The sequence below is a fragment of the Pleurodeles waltl genome, chromosome 11 (assembly GCF_031143425.1).
Source record: "Pleurodeles waltl isolate 20211129_DDA chromosome 11, aPleWal1.hap1.20221129, whole genome shotgun sequence".
Taxonomy (NCBI): domain Eukaryota; kingdom Metazoa; phylum Chordata; class Amphibia; order Caudata; family Salamandridae; genus Pleurodeles; species Pleurodeles waltl.
The window spans coordinates 744,095,269-744,116,198 of record NC_090450.1 but is presented as its reverse complement, the minus strand read 5'-3'; positions in this window follow the sequence as shown (position 1 = coordinate 744,116,198).

Genomic DNA, 20,930 nt, shown 5'->3' with positions numbered 1-20,930 from the left:
TTTCTGTCCTATCAAACATGGTAGTTATGAAACTGAAAATAGATTGAGATGTCGTCTGTCAGAAAGGGAATAAATAAACTACACCTAATACCAATCACTTTTTTAGCTCTTCAAGTCCACCTACAAAGTACTGCAAAGGCACCTTTCCAAACAAAAAGATATGTGTGATATCTATCAGACCATTGTGCAGAGCCACTGTAACTAGGCAGCAATAGGTAACCAAATTATGTGGCTTGTTAGTAAATTATGTGGGATCAATAAAGCAAATAATGCAATATAATGTGGTGCATTCTCTGGCAGCATTAATTTGTTTCTTATAATTTTAGCACACCTTAGTACTGTCTGAGTCAATTTTTTGCTATATTAGTACCAGTCTTACACCAGAATACAGCAGTCTGCAAACTGGAAGGTAAGCAGTTAACCTTTACAATGGTGTGACGCTGTATAGCTCCATGTGTTGCACGTATTTTGGTAATGCTTGATCCATTTGAGGCAGAATCATATTCTCATTGAAATCTGCAAGTTATACAGGGGATGGTGGGTTATGTAGCATGTGCAGTAAAACCATAATTAAGCAGAACATGTATCGACCTCAGAATTGCAGATTCCTGGGTGCCCTGTCATTATCGGACATGTTCACAGTTGTCAGTCGTATCACCCATGCAGCCACCTAGAGCTAAAATTAGGCCAAAAAAGCTAACAGCGTGGCAGTGTGAAAATTAAATCTACTCGCCATTTGGAAAGTAAAGAAAATACTATTTACCCAGAATCAGGGCAGCTGGCATAATCCTAAAAACATCTGAGACAGGTCATATTATGCACCGTAGAAAAGGTGCTGGATTAATAAACTGATTCTCAAAGGTTTATCATATAAACTGACGCTAAGCCATTTTTGGGATTCACAAACCAAAACAAATTGGTATTTGGATTGGTTTGTATGGGAAAGTAACACAAAGCGAAAACGAAAGGCTGCTTTGTATTACTTTGCCTCAAGGGGGCTTTTCATGGGTGGTACTTGGGCTTACCCGTGCTACTACTTATGCTTTTCGATGCTAAACCCTATTCTCAAACATCAGTAGAAAGGGTTTAGCACCAAAAAGTAACGCCGCTGAAAAAGAGTGCGTTAAACTGAGAAGTGTTTTAATTTCTTTGTGCTTTTCCAACTTTGTATGTGTGCTGCACTGTACAGCACACATACAAAGTAAGAAAAGCTTTTTCAATGGTCTAGGCATTGTATTTTGTGCAGGAAGGATACCCTTTCTGCACAAACCTATGTTGGACTCACGCACACACCCTAACACTATGGCGCTAAGGTGTGTGCGTGGCGCACAGCAGCTGAAATCAACACCACGGCTAGGGAGAGGGGTGTAGAGTGCCATAACTATGTGAATATGGCGCTCTCCTGCTCTCTCCCTGTCACACAACTCAGTACAGCATTTTTGCCTGCTGCACTGTGTTGGGTGACAAGTTTCGCAATATTGGCCCTAGAGTAGAGCTCCATGCAGCGCCTTCATCAAACAAAACCTGCCTGCCTGCAGCTGCCGAAACATCAAAAACAGTCTGAGACATCAGATACAATTTCCAGCGTGTCACACAAACTATGCAACAGATATCAGATACAAACAACTGACTGACAAGCAGACAGACTGAAAACAAGTCTCAGAAATATCATATTCAGAATGGAAATTGATGCGTTGCTAATCATCTATCAGCTTTTAGATGATTCATGAGACGCAAAACTAACTACCACCCAATATAAGTTTAAAAGCTCACACAAACAAACCAGTACGTATCAACTTCTAGGCTGAAGGCAGGTATTTCGCTGATCACATACGATGGAATCTATCTGACAGCATGAATGCTCAAAGCAACCTACTGACATAGGTTCAAATGTATAAAATGCTGCTGTCAAACTGATATAGACTGACAAAAGAAAATAGGAATTAGGCAAAGCATTGCCAAATAGCTGTCAAACTAAAATATATTTCTGCCATCAGTTTGTCTAGGAAGACTTCTCTGACAGCATAAGGACTCCCTTCTCTGCGAGAATAGACGCAGAATTTTCTATCATGCTTTATGAAATTGTGGCCCAGATTTATAATATGTTTGCGCTGAATTAGCATCATTTCTTTACAGTAATTCAGTGAAAACTTAACTCCATATTTATATTTTTGATGCCAGACTAGTCTAGCATCAAAATATTGGAGTTAAAGTCATTTTTTGGATGCGTGAAACCACCTTGCATCAATGAGATGCAAGGTGGGCGTTGCCATCCAAAAAATGACTCTAAGGCCCTAGCGCCCTATTTATCCTCCCGTGCAAAAATGGTGCACAGGAGGGATGCGGTCCTAAATAATGGCACTAAGCCTGCTTAGCACCGTTATTTAATGCCTGCGTCTGGGCAGGCATTAGGGGACCTGTGGACCCATTTCCATGGTCAAACACCATAAAAAGAGCCCACAGGCGCCCTCCCCAACCCCCAGAAACACCCCCACCCACACCAGAGGGACACTACAGGATGGGGGACCCCATCCCAGGTAAGTATAGGTAAGTATTTTAAATAATTTTATTAGTGCTATTGGGGGCCCTGAAATGGGCCCCACTACATGGCACAGGGCGCAATGGCCATGCCCAGGGGACCCCTGCCCCTGTGCTGGCCATTGGGGTGGTGGGCATGACTCTTGTCTTTTATAAGACAGTAGTCAAGTGGTATGGATGGCTTTGCGTCAAGAAATGATGCTAGGCTGGTTAGAGTCATCTGTTTTACTATAACCAGCCTCACGTCATTTTTTGGTGCAAAACACCATTCTCCCAAACCGCCACTCCCACCCAGCTAAAGTCATTTTGTTTTTTTACGCTAGCCGAACCTTTGCGCCGGATTGCACCATACCATTAATATGGCGCCTGGCTGGCATCCTGGAATGGCACAATCCAGAGCTATACTTTTTGACGCAAAACTGCGCAAATACAGTTTTGCTTCAAAAAGTATAAATATGGGCCTGTATTTGTTAGCTTGTTCCGGTTGGGATTATTGTAAAATGTATTTTATGTCAGTAAATATTTTTCTTCTGTTGTCATTGTATCTGTCAGAGTGATGAAAAACTGCTTGACAAGTGTCAGGCTGTAGAAACAGCTGTTAAACAATTAAAAACAACCATCTAACAAAGGTCATATGTAGACTGCAACTTGCAATTGCCAAACTAAACAAGCGTTGCTAAAGCCAATATTTGTGGTTTGCATTGTGAATCCTGTCCAAACGTGAAAAAGACTGCTGCACTGAAAAACATAACAAACATGTAATGTGTGAGCATTTAGTGTAATTTGAGATATAAAGATGTGCCTCGTGCATTGCATAGAAAGCAATCTATTAGAGGCAGAATTATACACCAAACAGCCAACAGTACGAGATGAGAGAATAATACTCCAATATTGCTTTAAATAATCGTTAACAATAAGTCAAGCAGACAGCTGTGCTACCAAGGGAGACCTAAAAATAGAACCGTTCCCCAGGATGGCAAACTCAGTTGTTAGACTGAAAAGAGGAAGCCATCAAACTGAAAACAGACTGTTGTGAGCCGGAAAACCGACAACTTTCAGCCTTAAAATAGACCCATGTGAGAAAAAAATAGAGACCAGTAAAATGGGACATAGACCGTTGTCAGACTGAGTTAAGGCATCTGTCAAAATGATACCAGACATATGCCAGTGTGAAACCGGCATATCAGAAAGTTATTTGAGAAAAGCCATTTTAGAAATGTTCATAAATAGAACAAAATAACGAAGACTATGTAACTGAAACTAGGTAATGTGCATATTGGTTAAAGAAAGGCAGCTCTTCGTTTGATAAAGGACAACTGTCATATGGCAAACAGACCGGAGCAAATTGAAGGTAGGTATTTGTCAGACTGATAATAGGCAGCCACGAGACTGTAAATGACATTTCTCCAAACTGGAACCCGGAACCTGTCAAGCGGAAAACATTCCTTTTTAAAATTGAAACTGAAACTGGATCGAGAGAACTAACTAACAGAAAACCTCCAGCTGAGAAACTGAAAACATAAAATTATTTTGAAAAACTGACGCAGCGTCCATGTCAATCTTAAAATGTAAATGTGTCAAGCTGATAACACTGATAGATGTCAGCTCACAATGAAAACAGACTGCGTCCTGAACACAGGCATCTGAAATAGTGGCAGGTGACATCTGCCAGATTTAAATGGGAGAGTTGTAAATTTTAAAATAGAATGCTGTAACACTACAAAATAAACTGTTTTTAACCTAAATATAAAAGCTGTCAAACTGAAAGCGGACAGCTCTCAGACTGATTAAAAAACAACTGGCTAACTCAGAGCTGCCAGACTGAAAATAGGCAGCTGTCAAACTAACTGAGTACAGACAGTTGGTATATTAAAAACCTAAGAGCTACAGCTGCCCGCTTCCATAGCCAACTAACCTGACAGCTGCCAAACTACGAACACCTGACAGCCTCTATCCATCACTCAGAAAATGGAACCCAGCAGCAAGTGTGCAGATACAGATGTGCTCTAGTAACCGAACGTGTGGAGCAGCCCTTACTATCAGCATCAATGCTTTTATGTGCATAGATCTAAAGACACATTTTGATTACATTATGCCTTTTCATTATTAAGCACGTGAAATAAAATATATACCGTCCTTTGATCTCAGATTCAGGCATTACAATATTTAAGCAGGATAGTAAATCTAATACCACAAGTAGGTGGCCATAGCTTGCAGGTCGATGGGTTGGCTTCACTGCTCTATGGAAGTAAATATACTTGCTACCAATGCCTGTTCAACGGGGGTCTCATACAAGTTATCTGGCTTCTCCACTAGGTGCAATATAATCTAGAAAATTAAACAGAAAGGTGCCAGCGTGGCATTCTAAGGTGACGGGTGAAATAGTCGGTAGTGGGTGGAGAAGGGAGCAGGAGGGAGACATTCCTGCCTGCAGAAACCCTCTGGAAAGTTGAATTATGTGAGATCTGTTCCACAAGGCACTCAAAACTTAGAAGACTGTGGGCTTTATTCTCAGTTGTGGAAACCACCGTTCACTTTTTTCCAACTGGACAGGGTTATCTAAAAACAATTTTGATTCCTAAAGACAGCCAATGAAAAATTGCTTGAGAATAAAGGTAACAGTTTTCACCCAGCCACACCAATATCTGAGGCAGCCAGGGCTCTCTAATGAATATTTCTAATATACTGTTATCCACTCCTAGATGGCTTGCTTACAGATGAACATTCTATATTTTTCCGTAAGATAACAAGCCATGGCAAAGCTTATGGAGAACTATTGAACTTGCCAATGTTTTTTTGCTGATGCTATTTACCAGTGGCAGAAAGGGAAAGAAAAATGGCTATTGCGGATGCTGAACAGCATCAGCAAAAAAAAAAAGGTGCAATGATTTATATGAATGCATATGTTATGACTCTTTGGTAGCTGCAGCATCCTGTAGCGATTTTGTTTTTCACTGTTCCAAGATGGCAGATGAGCTTTGAGTGGTATAATAAAACAAGCATTGAGAAAGACAATAGGTCTTGCCTTTCACCTTTGCCAATGATTTTTTGTAAATGCTGTTTCTCCTCAGCAAAGAACATTATTAATTACTCCTGAAGCTGGAGAGCATTAAAAAAAAAAAAGAAAAAAGCAACACCCAGCGTAATGACTGATGTGAATGTATGTCTCATAAGGCTGCGGCAACCTAGAGTGAGGATGTATACATGTGCATGCATCACCGGAAATGTGAATGTATGTGCTGTGATGCAGTACCCATTTTTTTACGTTTTGCCTGCACGCATGCTTGTGTGCTGTGCTTGCAAAATCTTTTGTTGATAAAAAAAACGTAGAAACTGCCCTTCACTTACCTGAACTTACCATTAGCTTGGTCCAACGTCGTTCTAAATTATGTGTTTCTAATGGGGCACCTGGGTCACCTGTACATCATCTGCTTCACTTCCTGCTCTCTTCTTTGTCGTCCGTGCCATTGTGTTGACTCGGGACCAAGTACTTCTTCCGGTCACTTGCTATTGGACACTGACCAGTGTCCTTCCTCTGGCTACGATGCTGAAGGTACTCCTTTTTTCTTTCTGCATGCCATCTCCTTTCTTCGCTACCATCTACTTTCTTCTTCGCCCCATGCAGTCTTCTTTCTCTGCTGCCGTCTTCTTTCTTCTTTACCGCACGCCGTCTTCTTTCTTCACCGCATGCCATCTTCTTTCTTCGCTGCATGCCATCTTCTTTCTTTGCTTCCTCTGGCTATGGCACTGAAAGTACTTATTTTTCCTTTCTGTCTGCCTTCTTCTACCTTCGCTGCTGTCTTCCTTTCTCGCCGCTGTCTTCTTTGTTTGCTGCCATCTTCTTTCTTTCCCACATGCGGTCTTCTTTCTTCGCTGGCATCTTCTTTCTTCGCCATGTGCTGTCTTCTTTTTACACAGCATGACGTCTTTTTTCTTCACTGCATGCCATCTTCTTTCTTCGCTTCCTTTGGCTACGACACTGAAGGTACTTCTTTTTTCTTTCTGCATGTCATCTTCGTTCTTAGATTCCATCATCTTTCTTCTTCATCGCATGCCAACCAAACTTTGATCATACTATGGGCGGGCCTTTCTGTGGGAGAACTGTGGCCCTTATAGGAAATGCTAACAAGGCTTCATAAACGTTAGAGTCATAGAAATGTGGGTGAACTAGGATATTATTGAGGGATTTGCAAGTTTGCCAATATATGCTATTGGCCTGATCAGTCCCATTGCTATATATTGATTTATAAAGTTGCAATCTTTTCCCTTGGATTTTGAAAGCTTACAATGACTACCGCCATCGTGCACATATCCACTCAACTGGGTGACTGCAGCCATAGGGACAGCAGCCTGTGGGTGGTACCGGTGGGATCAGAGGTGGATGACGGGGGGTATAAAAAAAACAAAAAGCTTATCTGCCACTCCTGCTCCATCCCGCGCTGCTCCCGATCTTGCTGCTGACCCCTTCCTCTCTTCCCAGCAGTCACCACAGGTTCCCAAACCAGATGCTGCTTTCATGCTAAAGCTAGCATGAGAGCACTGCTAGGCTTGGCCTGAGCGGGCTGGTCTGACGCTCGGTCAGGCACAGGGAGCCTGTGCCATTTCTCTAGCCTGGCTGTGCAACACAGCCAGGTTGGAGACATGTAAGTGATCATGTCTGTTTGGCCAGCCGGCCAAGCAAACATGCACACTTTACAGAGACCACCACTCCTTCCTATACCCTGGCCTCACCCGCCCTATATTCCAAGCTGTCAGACAGAGAGCGGCAAATACAATTAGAATAACATTGTTTTCTTATCATTTTATTTGCCGCTGTCTGCCTGAGCAGGGGGGCGATGCTCCTCCGCTAAAACGGAGGGACCACCCCTGATAGCAACATCACATTTTAAAGCAGAGTTAAAAACATAAGCACTGACTTACATCGCTTGCATCTGGCTATGTCCATGGACTAGGAAAAGGTCATTCCTGGGACTGGGGTGAGGAAAAAGTGGGTCACACCTTACAATGCATGAGACTATCTGAATCACCCCCCCCCCGAGGCAGCTTCTTGCTGGGAGTGGGTGGCACACGCATTGGCAAAGCCAATAGGTTTCGCTTTGTTTATTAATTTGCATTCTATCTTTCTGTCTAACCAGATTATTAATATTAGAAACGCTTATATTAATGTTTGTTTTAAATTTAACAAACCTTTATTAGTTCTTTATGTTGTTTATTAATTAAACATATACCACAACATAAACAACTATTAACGGTTTATAAGATTTAACACAAATATTATTATAAACTTTTCCTCATATTTATAATACAGTTAGATAGTAAGCTGAAATGCAAAAGAAAAAACAAAGGCGGAACCTATAGGCTTTGCCAATGCTTGTGTAATTTACCGTTCATAGCTGGAATAGTCTCATCTTGAAGCAGTAATATAAAACAGTTTAAAAGTAGTGCCAGTGCACATTTATTTTTATTTTTACAAAAAAGCAGCCTGTTAGCATATTGCAACTTTTAGTCCCTCCTAAAAAGAAAACAAATTAAAAAGAAAGCCATGGGGAGGGGCGCAAGAGCAACAGTATAGCAGGTGGGCAGTGATCGGTTAAAAAATTAACACCTTGAGTGACAGGAGCAGCAGGGTTTGTAGGATGGCTTGAAAGAGTGAAAAATAAAAATTGCTGATGGGTGGTGGGTTTGAGCTGAAAAGAAAAGTGAGGAGGAACATAGAGGGCAGAAGTGGGGAGAGGAAACAATGTCTGAGAGAGCAATGTGGAGCAGGTGGTGGAGAAGCACACAATTGAGAAATAAATGAAAGGGACCACAGAAGATCAAGAACAACATGGAATGGTGTGGAGAGAAGCACATGGGCAGCAGAGAGCAACATGAAGTGCAGGGGGAGAGAAGTATACAAGGGAGACAGCTGAAAAAGCATGCATTCTCATGGAGTGTTTAACTAAAATGAAAAAAAATGTAATGGTTTGAAAGTTAGCAGTGGAAGCAAAGAAACCAGCCAATCAAAAGAGATGGTAAAGAGGGTATGCTCCGTGAGAGGGCCACATGCAAGGTTGACAATGCTGGAACACAAATAAGAGGAAGGCAGACAAGAGTGACAGGAAAGCCAAAAAATGGTATGCAATGAGCTGGCTCTAAGCTCCTGTACGTTCTTCTCGAACCGACAACATGTCTTTTGAACCCAAGCAGCTGCACTGTCTGGTAGGTTGAACCTAAAAAGCAAGTTCCTTAAGGTAAGCAGTGGAAATATACAAGTCAATAATTCAAAAGGATTTTAAGGAAGCTATGCTTCAGAGGGCAGACAAACTCAAAAAGAAAAAGGCATGCCAATGGATAAGAAGCAAACAAATGATATTGACTAGGAAATGAAGCAAGCAAATGAGATTGATAAGAAAATTAATCAGCAATGGGCTGTCCCAAAGCCCACTGTAAGTATTGGTATTATCCAATATAGGTCTTTTTCCAGACAGAAAAATAAATGAATTAAAGGTACACAAAAGCATGTGTTTTTGGAAAGAAGTGGCCCTGCAGCAAGTTGCATTTGTGGGGACTTCCTAAATAGTTTTAGAAAAGTTCAGCACTAAAGCAGTGGAGGAACAACTGAGAAGCAAAGAAGAGCAGGTGTATCCATGCTGGTAATGGTGATCTGAAAGAAGTGTGAAAGTAACTGTGGAGGGCTTATGAAAAGAACAAAGCAGAAAAGAGTGGGATGATGGAAGCAATGGCAGCTGGGATGGGAAAGCAACATGGAGACCATGGCGGTGATTGTCGAAGAGGACAGAAGCAGACAGTGGAGGGAAAGAGAGCAAAAAACACATGCAGTCCCTAAGAAGGCTAAAAGAAAGGAAAAGGTAGTTCCCTGAAAGTACGTATTTGAACAACACAAGTCATCTAATCAAAACATGGTAAAGCAGTAATACTCCAGAGACAGGACAAACCCGAAATTGAGGGGAGCCATCAAATAGGACGGAGAGAAAAGAGCTAGACAGGATAGTTGTCGTATTAAGAGCAAGGGGCCCGAATCAAAGCTCAATATGTACACAACAAAAAAGACACACAAATTAAAAAAACATATTGTAGGAAGCTGGCCTGGTGGTGTGGTGGGTACCTAAGGTACTTACACCTTATACCAGGTATCCCCTATTAGTGCAGTGTAGGCAGTGTCTTGAAGCCAGGCCCTCTAGAGTTACCTGTAGATGAGCGGCCAAGGCTTATCTAGGAGACATGCAAAGCTCATGCAATACCACTGTAGTCACACAGCACTTACACACATGAAAGAAAACACTCAGGGGCTCATTACGACTTTGGCAGGCGGCGGCGGTCGCATGCCATAGTCCCGCGTCGGGATGACCGCCTATGCGGCTGTCCCGCCGTGGGTCCTATTACCCGTTTTCTGCTCGGCCGGAAATGCTGTTTACGCTTGCCGGCCCAGCGGGAAACTCACCACAACATTGAAGCTGGCTCGCAATCGAGTCGGCGGCAACGTTGAAGTGCGTCGTGTGCAATAGCACCCATCACGCTTTTCACTGCCCGTAACTCAGGCAGTGAAAATTGAGATAGGGCTGTCCATAGGGGCCCCTACACTGCCCATGCCAAGTGCCTGAGTCGCCACCTTTCCGCCAGTCCAACCACCGTGCAAAGGCCGGCAGAAAGGGGACTCGTAATCCGGAGGCCAGTGCTGCTTGGAGCGCTGCCCTGGCGGATGACGACCGGTGAGACCGCCAGGCTGTCGACTGGCGGCAACCTGGTGGTGCCAGCAGTCGAACCGTGGTGGTTCCACCTTGGTGGTAATGTGGCAGTCTTAAGACCGCCACGCTCGTAATGAGGTACTCAATGTTACAAAAATAATGGTACTTTATTTGAGTGACACAACACCAAAAAGTACTAGAGAGGCAACCCTCCAATAGGAGGTAAGTAACACACTAGATATCACTAGATATCAACAATAGGCATAGAAAGTGATAGAAAACAGTGCAAGTACAGTTAGACAATAGTGACCCTGGGGGGAGCCCAAACCATATACTAAAAAAAATGTAATGCAACACAGCACCCCCACCTAGGTAAGTGAAATGTGTAGAGGGAAACTGGGGGTACTAAGAAACCCCAAAGGTAAGTACCACAGTGCCCCCAAGCGACCAGGAGGAAAGGAGTAAATTACTAGATTTTCCCCAAACCACCCAAAAAGAAGAAAAGGAAGAAAATGCAATACCCAGGCAAGACTGCAAGAAACCAGCGGTGGATTCTTGAAGAGGAAGACCTGTGAAAGAAGGGGATCAGGTCCAGAAGTCACAGAAGAGTCCACAATGAGTAGGAGCTACTACCCACCCAACTGTGGATAAGGAGTTGGTCAATGATGAGATGAAGATGGTCAGGAATGCAGCCCTGGAGCAGGTGAAGAGTTCCTAGAGGATGCAGTCGATGTCCCATGCCAGATGAAGGATTGCTGTCAGTCAGTGGCATGGAAAAGCTAAAAACAAGCCAAAGGCAGAAGTCGCGGTGAAGCAAAAGTGGAGCTGCTTGGGACCAGCAAGTCCTAGGGGGACCCTCAGCAAGGTGCAGGAGAGTCCAAAGAAGAAGAGGCAGTCCCCACAGGAGACCCACTAGATCAGGAACCAGGAGTCGCAGAGGAGCCCAAGCAGCACAACTGGAGAAGGATCCCACGCCGCAGGAGAAGCATGCAGAGGGCTGTGCATTGCAGGAAGGAGTGATGGAGAATTGGCCTACAAGGAGTCTAAAGATCCCTTGGAGGAGATGCAAACAGGCCTTGGTAGCTGCAAGAGATGCGTTCACAGGGGTACTGTCCTGCGTAGGAAGGCAAGGGCTTACCTGCACCAAAGTTGGACATCTGGCAGAGAAGGCCTAGAGGACTACTCCGACCACCACCTGTGATGCAGGATCCATGCAGCTCAGGATGAGGAGATCCACACAGCTGGTTGTCATTGCAGTTGGTGCCTGCGGATGCAGGGGAGTGACTCCTTCACTCCAAGGGAGATACCTTCTTCCTTCTCATGCAGCCTGAAGACTTGCCACCTTCAGAGGATGCACAGCCGGGGAAATGTTGCAGAGGCTGGACGGAGCGGTGGGAACAATATTGCAAGCAGATTGTCGGTTCCTGGAGGGTCCAGTCACAGTTCTAGTGGTTAGAAGTTGAAGTAAGGTTGCAGAGGAATCCTGCTGGTATCTTGCAAGCCGAATCGGAGGACCCACCCAAGAGAGAGACCCTAAATAGCCCTGAAAGGGGGATTGGTAACCTAGCCAGGTGACTGCCTATCAGGAGGGGGTTCTGACGTCACCAGCCTAACCTGGCCACTCAGATGCTCCCAGAGGTCCCTGCCAGCCTTGGATTCAGGATGGCGTAACCCAGGGACCCTCTGGAGGAGCCCTGGGCACCACCCCTTGTCACGATTCACCCTGGGCTTACCGTCTGTACTGGAGAGGGATGGTGAGTGGCCCCGGTTCCTGCAAGTCCTGCTCTGACCGAGGTAGGGGCGACCCCTTCCGGTAGCCACGGTGCTGCTGACAATAGTACGCCACCACAGTCCGTGCCCTCCAGAAGACAAAACAAGAACGACTGGCGTCCAAGCCAAGACCAGCCGGAGCGTGACCACCACAGCAGAAGTGGTGCAACGCAATGAGAAGAAGAAATGATTCCCCTTATATACCCCTAGACAGGAAGTGACAAACAGGAAGAAGTAACACCACCATCTTGGATTGGGAGGGAGCTATAGCAAGAGATAGGAAATATACCCTTGTACAAAGGGAACAGATGCATGCAGGGAAGAAGGGAAGTGCACAGCATGCTGGGAAGGAGAAGGCATGGCTCAAAAACCATGCAAGAAGAAGAGGAAGGCCCAGAAGGCGTGTGTCGGTAAGTGATGCTAGGGGGGGGCGCAGACACCCCACAACAATATCCGCGTCGCGCGCCGTGCGCCGTGCGCCGCGAGGACCGAGACCCAATTCTGGGCCTCCGGCCTCGCCGCATCCAAACAACATCGCGTGGCCGGAGAAAAGGGCCAACGCGGGCCCGCGACCTCTGAGACGGGCCGCGGCTTCCCCGCAGCCTGGCAGGGAGACGCCGCGGCTTCCCCCGTGGCCCGGCCGGGAGACACCGCCGGCCGCCGCGGCATAACAGTAGGTCCCCCCCCGAGGCCCCAGGTTTGTGAGGGAAAAGACGGAAAAAACGACGGATCAAAAAAGGGGCATGAACCGAAGGTGCGTCTTCCCAGGAGCACTCACTCATAGGGTAGCCCTTCCAATGAATGAGGTATTGGAGACGACCACGGAAGACCCGAGAGTCACAGATTTCCTGGACCTCGTATTCAGGCACGTTATCAATCAATTGAGGAGGAGGACAGGTGAATTGTCTGCGAAAAGGATCAGGGACATAGGGTTTAAGCTGAGATACATGGAATACAGGATGTATTTTCCAAGTCTGAGGCAATGAAGACGAACAGAAACAGGATTGATCTTTTGAAGGATCAGGAATGGACCATAATACTGAGGTTTGAATTTATTTTGGGTTAGTCGGAGAGGTAAGAATTTAGAGAAAAGCCAGACCTTATCGTGGATCTGATAATGCGGGGCCTCACAACGTTTCTTATCAGCCATTCTTTTCATGCGTGTTTTAGTGGCTAAAAGATTTGAATGTATGACACGTTGGATACCCCGTAGTTGCTGGACATATGAGGTAATGGCAGGGAGATTGGATGTTTCTTGCAGAGGAATAGGAAAGGCTTTTGGATGGAATCCATAAGAACAATAGAAAGGAGAGACTTTCGAAGCACTGTGTACTGAATTGTTGTATGAGAATTCCGCTAGTGGTAGGTACGTAGACCAGTTACTCTGTGTAGCATTACAAAAACTACGTAAATATTGTTCAAGGCCTTGATTCAGCCATTCTGTCTGTCCATTCGTTTGGGGATGGAAACCAGATGATAAAGCCACCTCTATTCTTAGTGTCTTACAAAATTGCCTCCACAATCGGGAGATGTATTGGGGACCCCGGTCTGAGATAATGACTTGTGGCAGGCCATGAAGCCGAAAGATCTCCTGAATAAAGATTTGACTTAGTTCTTTAGCCGTAGGTAGTTTCCTTAATGCTGTGAAATGTGCCATTTTCGTGAAGGAGTCAATCGTTACCATTATTACCCGATTCCCAACCGAAGGAGGCAAAGAGCACATAGAATCAGTGGATATAGTGTGCCACGGACCTGGTGGAACAGGTAAAGGACGGAGTAATCCTACTGGTTTATTGCGAGGTGTTTTGACTTGTGCACAGATGGGACAAGAAGTCACATAGTCCTCGGTGTCTGTTTTAAGTGTGGGCCACCAAAAAGAGCGAAGCAAGAACTCTTGGGTAGCCTTCATTCCGCGATGACCTGCAATGGGAGAGTCGTGGCACGTTCGTAGGGCTTTTGTTTGGACTATCTTAGTAGGTAGGAACAAAGCGTTTTTGTGATAGTAGTATTCCTGGTCTTTATGAAGCTGCTGTCGTAAATTGTTCATTTCAGTTGTTTCAAGGTTGGAATATTCAGTCTTAACCTTGTCTAGGAATGATTGTACCAAACTAATGATCTTAGTATTTTCAAATAGGTTTTGCACAGGAGAATCACTACACTCCGGATAGCGGCGAGATAGGGCATCTGCCAAAATATTTTGGGAACCAGGGATATACGTGATGTAAAAATCATATTGACTAAAAAAAAAAAAGCCCATCGAGCCTGCCGACTATTTTGCCACTGAAAGTTTCTCAAACACTGTAAATTCCGATGATCTGTCCGTGCCTCAAAAAGTTCTTTTGATCCCATAAGAAAGTGTCTCCATTCAGTGCAAGCTGTCTTCAAGGCGAGTAGTTCTCGTTCTAATACCGAATAGTTACGTTCGGAGTTGGATAGTATGTGTGAAAGATAGAATACGGGGTGTTCTAGCCCATCATCATCTTGTTTTTGTAGCAAAGCAGCCCCGATTGCTCTTTCTGAGGCGTCCGTGACGACAATGAACTGTTTGGTGGTGTCTGGATGCCGTAGAATGGGAGCTTGAATGAAGGCCTTTTTTAACTCTTGAAAGGCGGATTCAGCATCTTGGGTCCAACAAAAACCCTTCCTTAAATTTTCTTTCTTAAGGGTTTGTGTAATATAACTAGTTCTCTGGGCAAAGTCGGCTATAAACTGACGATAAAAATTGGCCAATCCCAAAAAACACTGAGTTTCCTTGATGGAGGAGGGGGATGGCCACTGCAGAATGGCTTGGATCTTGTCTGAATCCATGGCAACACCTACTTAGTTGATGCAATACCCCAAGTATTTTACTTCAGTTTGGTCAAATTCACATTTTTCTGGCTTGCAGAATAGATGATGTTGTCTAAGCCTTTCTAATACTTGGAGTACATGTTTAGTGTGTTGTTCTGGGTGAACAGAGAATATTAGAATGTCATCCAGATAGACGACCACTGTCTGGTGTAGAAGATCAGAAAAAATAGCGTCCATAAATCTCTGAAAGATGGAGGGAGCATTGGTTAGTCCAAAAGGCATCACCCGATATTCATAATGGCGGAAAGGTGGTCTGAAGGCAGTCTTCCATTCATCACCTCTTTTATCCTTAAAAGATGGTATGCTCCCCTAAGATCTAACTTGGTGAATTTCTTAGCCCCTCTGACGGCTTCTAAGATGTCCTTAATAAGAGGCAGAGTGTAGCGATCCCTAGTAGTGATTTTATTCAATCCTCGAAAGTCTATGCAAGGACGTAAGTCTTTCATCTTCTTTGGTACGAAAAAGAGGGGAGCCCCTGCAGGTGAAGAGGAAGGGGCAATCAGACCACTTTGTACATTTTCCTCTAGATATTCCTTGAGGATCTTTTTCTCAGGCTCGGTTAGAGAATACATTCGCCCAAAAGGAACCACGGCATCTGATTCCAGAGGAATGGCGCAATCGTATTCCCTATGGGGTGGCAGTACTGGCCTTTCTGGTTTCTGGAATACATTGGCATATTCTAGATAATGTCTGGGTACTCCTTGTAGAACGTTGATGGAACATCCCACTTTAGGTGGTGTTAATAAGAGACTCTTCGGGGACCAATAGGTTCCTGCTAAATAACAATGCTGTTGGCAAAAGTGAGAGGAAAGAGAAATGGTTCTAGTTTCCCAATGAATATAGGGATTATGCCGGGTTAGTCATGGAATCCCCAGAATCATTACGTGATGCGGTGAGAATATCAAGTTGAAGGAAATATTTTCTTGATGTTTCCCGAAATGCAGACATAATGTAGGAGTGGTATGCCTGACAGGTCCCAAGGCTAGGAGGGAACCATCCACCATGTGGACTTGCTCTGGTACTTCCTTGGGTATCTGAGGAATCTGTCTTTCCATGGCCCAGTTTTCATCTAGATAGATACCACTGGCTCCACAATCCAACAAGGCCAGTGCTCTTTCTTCACGGCCATCTGTTAATTGTAATGTGACGGGTAAGAGGAAAAGAGCAGTTATTTCTTCCCTGGAGGAACAGATGGAAGGTATCTCGGAATATCCCGTCCTCACCCTTCTCACAGAGGACGGGAGCTGGCGTTTCCCAAGGGCTTGGCTGGACGGATGGGACAGGTACGAAGTAGATGACCAGCAGCACCACAGTAAAGGCAAAGTCCTTTTTGTCGCCTGTTTTCACGCTCACTAATTGATAACGGCTCTCGTGCCATATCAATTTGCAGAGGCCCCTCATCAGTAGATCCTTTAGGTTCAAAATGAGTCTCCTCGGAGTGATGAGGATTGGCGCGGGAGGTCATTGAGTGTGATGGTATACGACTCTTTTTCTTCTCCACCCTTCGCTCATTTAGACAATATTCAATCGCAAGGGTCAAATCCATTAAACCCTTGAGATTCTCCACTCTGGCGGAGTGCACTAGTTCATCTTTGATATCATCCCTAAGACCCCTGCGAAACAGGGTCACCAAAGTACGCTACACCCAAGAAGTCTCAGCTGCCAAATGTCTAAATCGTGTGATGTATTGTAGAACATCCTGACTTCCTGGTTGGATATCGCATAGAGCTTCTTCTGCCGAAGATTCAAGTCCAGGACGTTCAAACATTTGCTTAAAGGCAGCGACAAAGGCTGAATAGTTAGACAGGCTGGGATCATTGCCTGTCACCAAGGGGGTTGCCCAGGCTAAGCCCGGGCCAGATAGAGCGCTGATCAAATATCCAACCTTAGTCTTGTCTTGCATGAACTGTGAAGGACGGAATGCAAAATAGACTGTCAAGGCATCTAGGAACTCTCGCAATTTGTTAGGATCCCCAGAGAAGCGAGGTGTGGTTGCAGAGACAGTAGGGACATCAGTGGCTCTAGAGGCTAGGGCTTGTCGGAAAGCCGTATTTTCGGTCCGTAGCTGTTGGAGTTCTTGGGCCTGTTGTTGGATAGTCAGGAGCAAGGTTTGGCTTGTTGGTTCCGTACTCATCACGGGATTCTCCATGGTTCCGGTCAGCGATTGAAGTTTTGGGCGTTGCAATCTGTCATGATTCACCCTGGGCTTACCGTCTGTACTGGAGAGGGATGGTGAGAGGCCCCGGTTCCTGCAAGTCCTGCTCTGACCGAGGTAGGGGCGACCCCTTCCGGTAGCCACGGTGCTGCTGACAATAGTACACCACCACAGTCCGTGCCCTCTAGAAGGAGTCCCAGAGGAAAAACCCCAAAGGGAAAAAACCTCCAACAGGAACTCCATGGAACAGAAGGAGGACACAAGGATTTAGAACTCAGGATCCTGGAAATCTGGAAGACTGAAGACAAAACAAGAACGACTGGCGTCCAAGCCAAGACCAGCCGGAGCGTGACCACCGCAGCAGAAGTGTTGCAACGCAATGAGAAGAAGAAATGATTCCCCTTATATACCCCTAGACAGGAAGTGACAAACAGGAAGAAGTAACACCACCATCTTGGATTGGGAAGGAGCTATAGCAAGACATAGGAAATATACCCTTGTACAAAGGGAACAGATGCATGCAGGGAAGAAGGGAAGTGCACGGAATGCTGGGAAGGAGAAGGCATGGCTCAAAAACCATGCAGGAGGAAGAGGAAGGCCCTGAAGGCGTGTGTCGGTAAGTGATGCTGGGGGGGGGGGGCGCAGACACCCCACGACAATATCCGCGTTGTGCGCCGTGCGCGGCGAGGACCGGTACCCAATTCTGGGCCTCCGGCCTTGCCGCATCCAAACAACAGCGCGCGGCCGGAGAAAAGGGCCGCCGCGGGCCCTACGACCTCTGACACGGGCCGCGGCTTCCCCCGCGGCCCGGCCGGGAGACGTCGCGGCCCGCCTCGGCGTAACACCCCTTGTGTGATGATGGATAGGGAAGTGGTCACTTCCCTTTCCATTGTCCAGCTTCACGCCAGAGCAGAGACTGGGGGTCTCTGAACTGGTGTAGACTGGTTTATGCATGGAGGGCACCAAATGTGCCCTTCAAAGCATACCAGTGGCTTGGGAAGGCTACCTCTCCCAAGCCATGTAACACCTATTTCCAAAGGGAGAGGGTGTTACCCCCCTCTCAAAGAAAGTCCTTTTTTCTGCCTTCCTGGGCTTGAGCTGTTCAAGCAGCAGGAGGGCAGAAACCTGTCTGAGGGGTGTTAGGAGCTTGGGTTGCCCGAAAAACCCTAGAAGTCTGGTAGGAGCAATGCTGTGGGTCCTCTATGGAGCCCCCAGAGTGCATGGAATCATACTTCCAATACTGGCAACAGTATTGGGGTATGATGCTAACATGTTTGATACCAAACATGCCTAGGCTTAGAGTTACCATTATGTAGCTGAAAATAGGTAGTGACCTCTGTCTAGTACACGCATAAAATGGAGTCCCCGCAATCACAAAGTCCATGAAAATGCCGCTGGAGTTCATAGGGGCACCTCTGCTAGTGCAGGGGTGCCCTCACACACAGGTACTTGAAACTTGCCCTCTGGGCTAGGAGGGCCTGCCATAGGGGTGACTTACAGTGACCTGGTGCAGTGACCTATAGTGAGAAAGGGTGCATGCACCCTTTTCACGCAGGCTGTAATGGCAGCCCTGCAGAACAATTTCCATGGGCTACCCATGGGTGGCATAATACATGCTGCAGCCCATGGGGATCCCCTGGTAACCCAATGCCCTGGGTACCTGGGTACCATACACTAGGGACATACATGGGGGCACCAGTATGTCAAATGTTGGGTGAAAATGGTACAGTTTACCAAGTTAGAAGGGAGAGAGCATAATCACTGGGGTCCTGGTTAGCAGGGTCCCAGTGAACACTGTCAAACACACAGACAACAGGCAGAAAATGGGGGTAACAATGCCAAGGAAGAGGGTACTTTCCTACAAATATGAAGAATAAATGAATAGGATAAAAGTATAAAAAAGAAACCAAACAGCTATATAAACTTGAACCGTTATCTGCTTGGCATAAAAAAATAAAATTGACATGTCAGCCAGCGACTGTAGCTCCTAATCACTCACAAAGGGCTAGTACTACTGGTCCCCTACCTATGTTAGTTGGCAGCGCAGATCCTGTGGATTGCTAAATGGCTGGAAGAAGAGCTCACCCAGGAACTGGGCAGACTATAGGCACCAGAGATAAAGGGCAAACTTGTGGTCCCCTTTACTGGATGCAGGTCACAGACGTAGGTCAATTAATGTATTGGTGGATGTGGAGCTGAAATGCTGGGCATGCTGTGTCGAAAGGAAAAATACTTTCTCCTGTATGCACCCACTGTCCCTTTTATGGGACTCCTTAACGAGGTTGGCTACTGGAGTATAGTGGGAGTGTTAACATTGTGTGACTTATACAAAGAGGGACAACATCTTACCCTGGGTGATCTTGTAAATGATTATGGGCTGCCAGCTTCCCAATGTCTGTCCTGTGGGACACTAGTGCACTTTGTCAGGTCCCATTTGGAACTACGCAGAATTGAACCAAAGAACCATATGTTGTGCAGCTTCTAGTCATGGCTGGGAACAGCCATAAACTAGTGGGACGGTTTCACAGGTCTTTACTGGAGATGACTAAATTTGACCTTGCACATGTCAAGTGAGAGGCCAAAATAAAAAGAGAGTTGGAGCTAATGGAGAGGGAACGATTGTTGCGCTCATCAAAAGTGTTTCCAGGAATGTAAGGTTACAGTACACTTAATTCAACAACCTGCATATGACTTACTAGAACCCAGGGAGGCTGAGCCTTATCAATGGGGGAGAGATATTTGGATGCCCTAGATGTGGCCTCTAAGATGCTGTTTATTACTACATATTTTGGTCCTTTCCCAACATTCAAACCTTCAGGACGGAGTGTCAGTGCAAATTGGAAATTTGCTTAATGTAGAGCACTTATACTCAGTGTTTGTTTACTAGGCCTATCAGCTAGACCCAAAGCCAGGCAACAGCTTTCTCGACTAAGCACTACTGCTGGCTAAGAGTTATACTGCTGGGGACCGGCGGTCTGCTCCCACAGCTGCTCGGTGGCTTGCAGACCTGGTAAAGTGGCTAGAGCCGAGAATTTATCACTACATGCTGAAGAAAAAGAGTTTGTATCAGACAGATAGCCCATTTATGGGACAAGATCCTATGGGATCTAGAAAGACCCGTGTGTGTGGGCGGAGGGTGCCTTAGGACCCGACGAATCAGTGAAGTGAACACATATGTATTGACTCTTGTCGTTCAAAATTCTGAACTATAAGAAAAACTGACTTACTCCCTGTACTTTATTGCTGATTTATGGACTACAGTCCTCATATGCTCTGCCACGAGTTAAGTTTTTCTATTTAATTGTTCATTTTGATTCCTGGTTGTATTTTTCTTTCTGTTATTGATCAAAGATCTATATTTATCTTTGTTGTATACTCCCAGGACTGCTGACTATGAACATGGGCGAAATGGAAAATGTAATAATGACTTGATGGATCTGAATTAGACTTGTTTAAAGCACAGAGAGCTGACACTGTACAAAATATCTAACTGTTAAAGTGATATCTGTAAATTAATGACAATGACAAATGTCTATAAACAGAATTAAAACAAAATCAACTGGTGGCTGTCTTACAGTGGTATTGTACATAATGTATTATAATTTTAACATTTCAAGTCCAACATAGCTACCTAGTAAACATCACACAGGGCAGCCATCATCAAATGCGGAAGTGTATAATGTATTACTGTTGTATTGATACTAGGTGGGCAACGTAATGCGGTGACTATCGTGCAACGGTAAAAGAGGATAAACAGTGGACAATACCATTCCACTTTAGAAATAATGGCTGCACCGGATGCAACACACTGCAGATGAAATGTGTGGCAAGTAGATGGCCCAATGGGACTGCCTGGGATGCTGCAGGGCACCCAAAAACAGAAGAAGAATGAACACAATTAAAGAAATGCCCGGGGACACCAGTTCGGG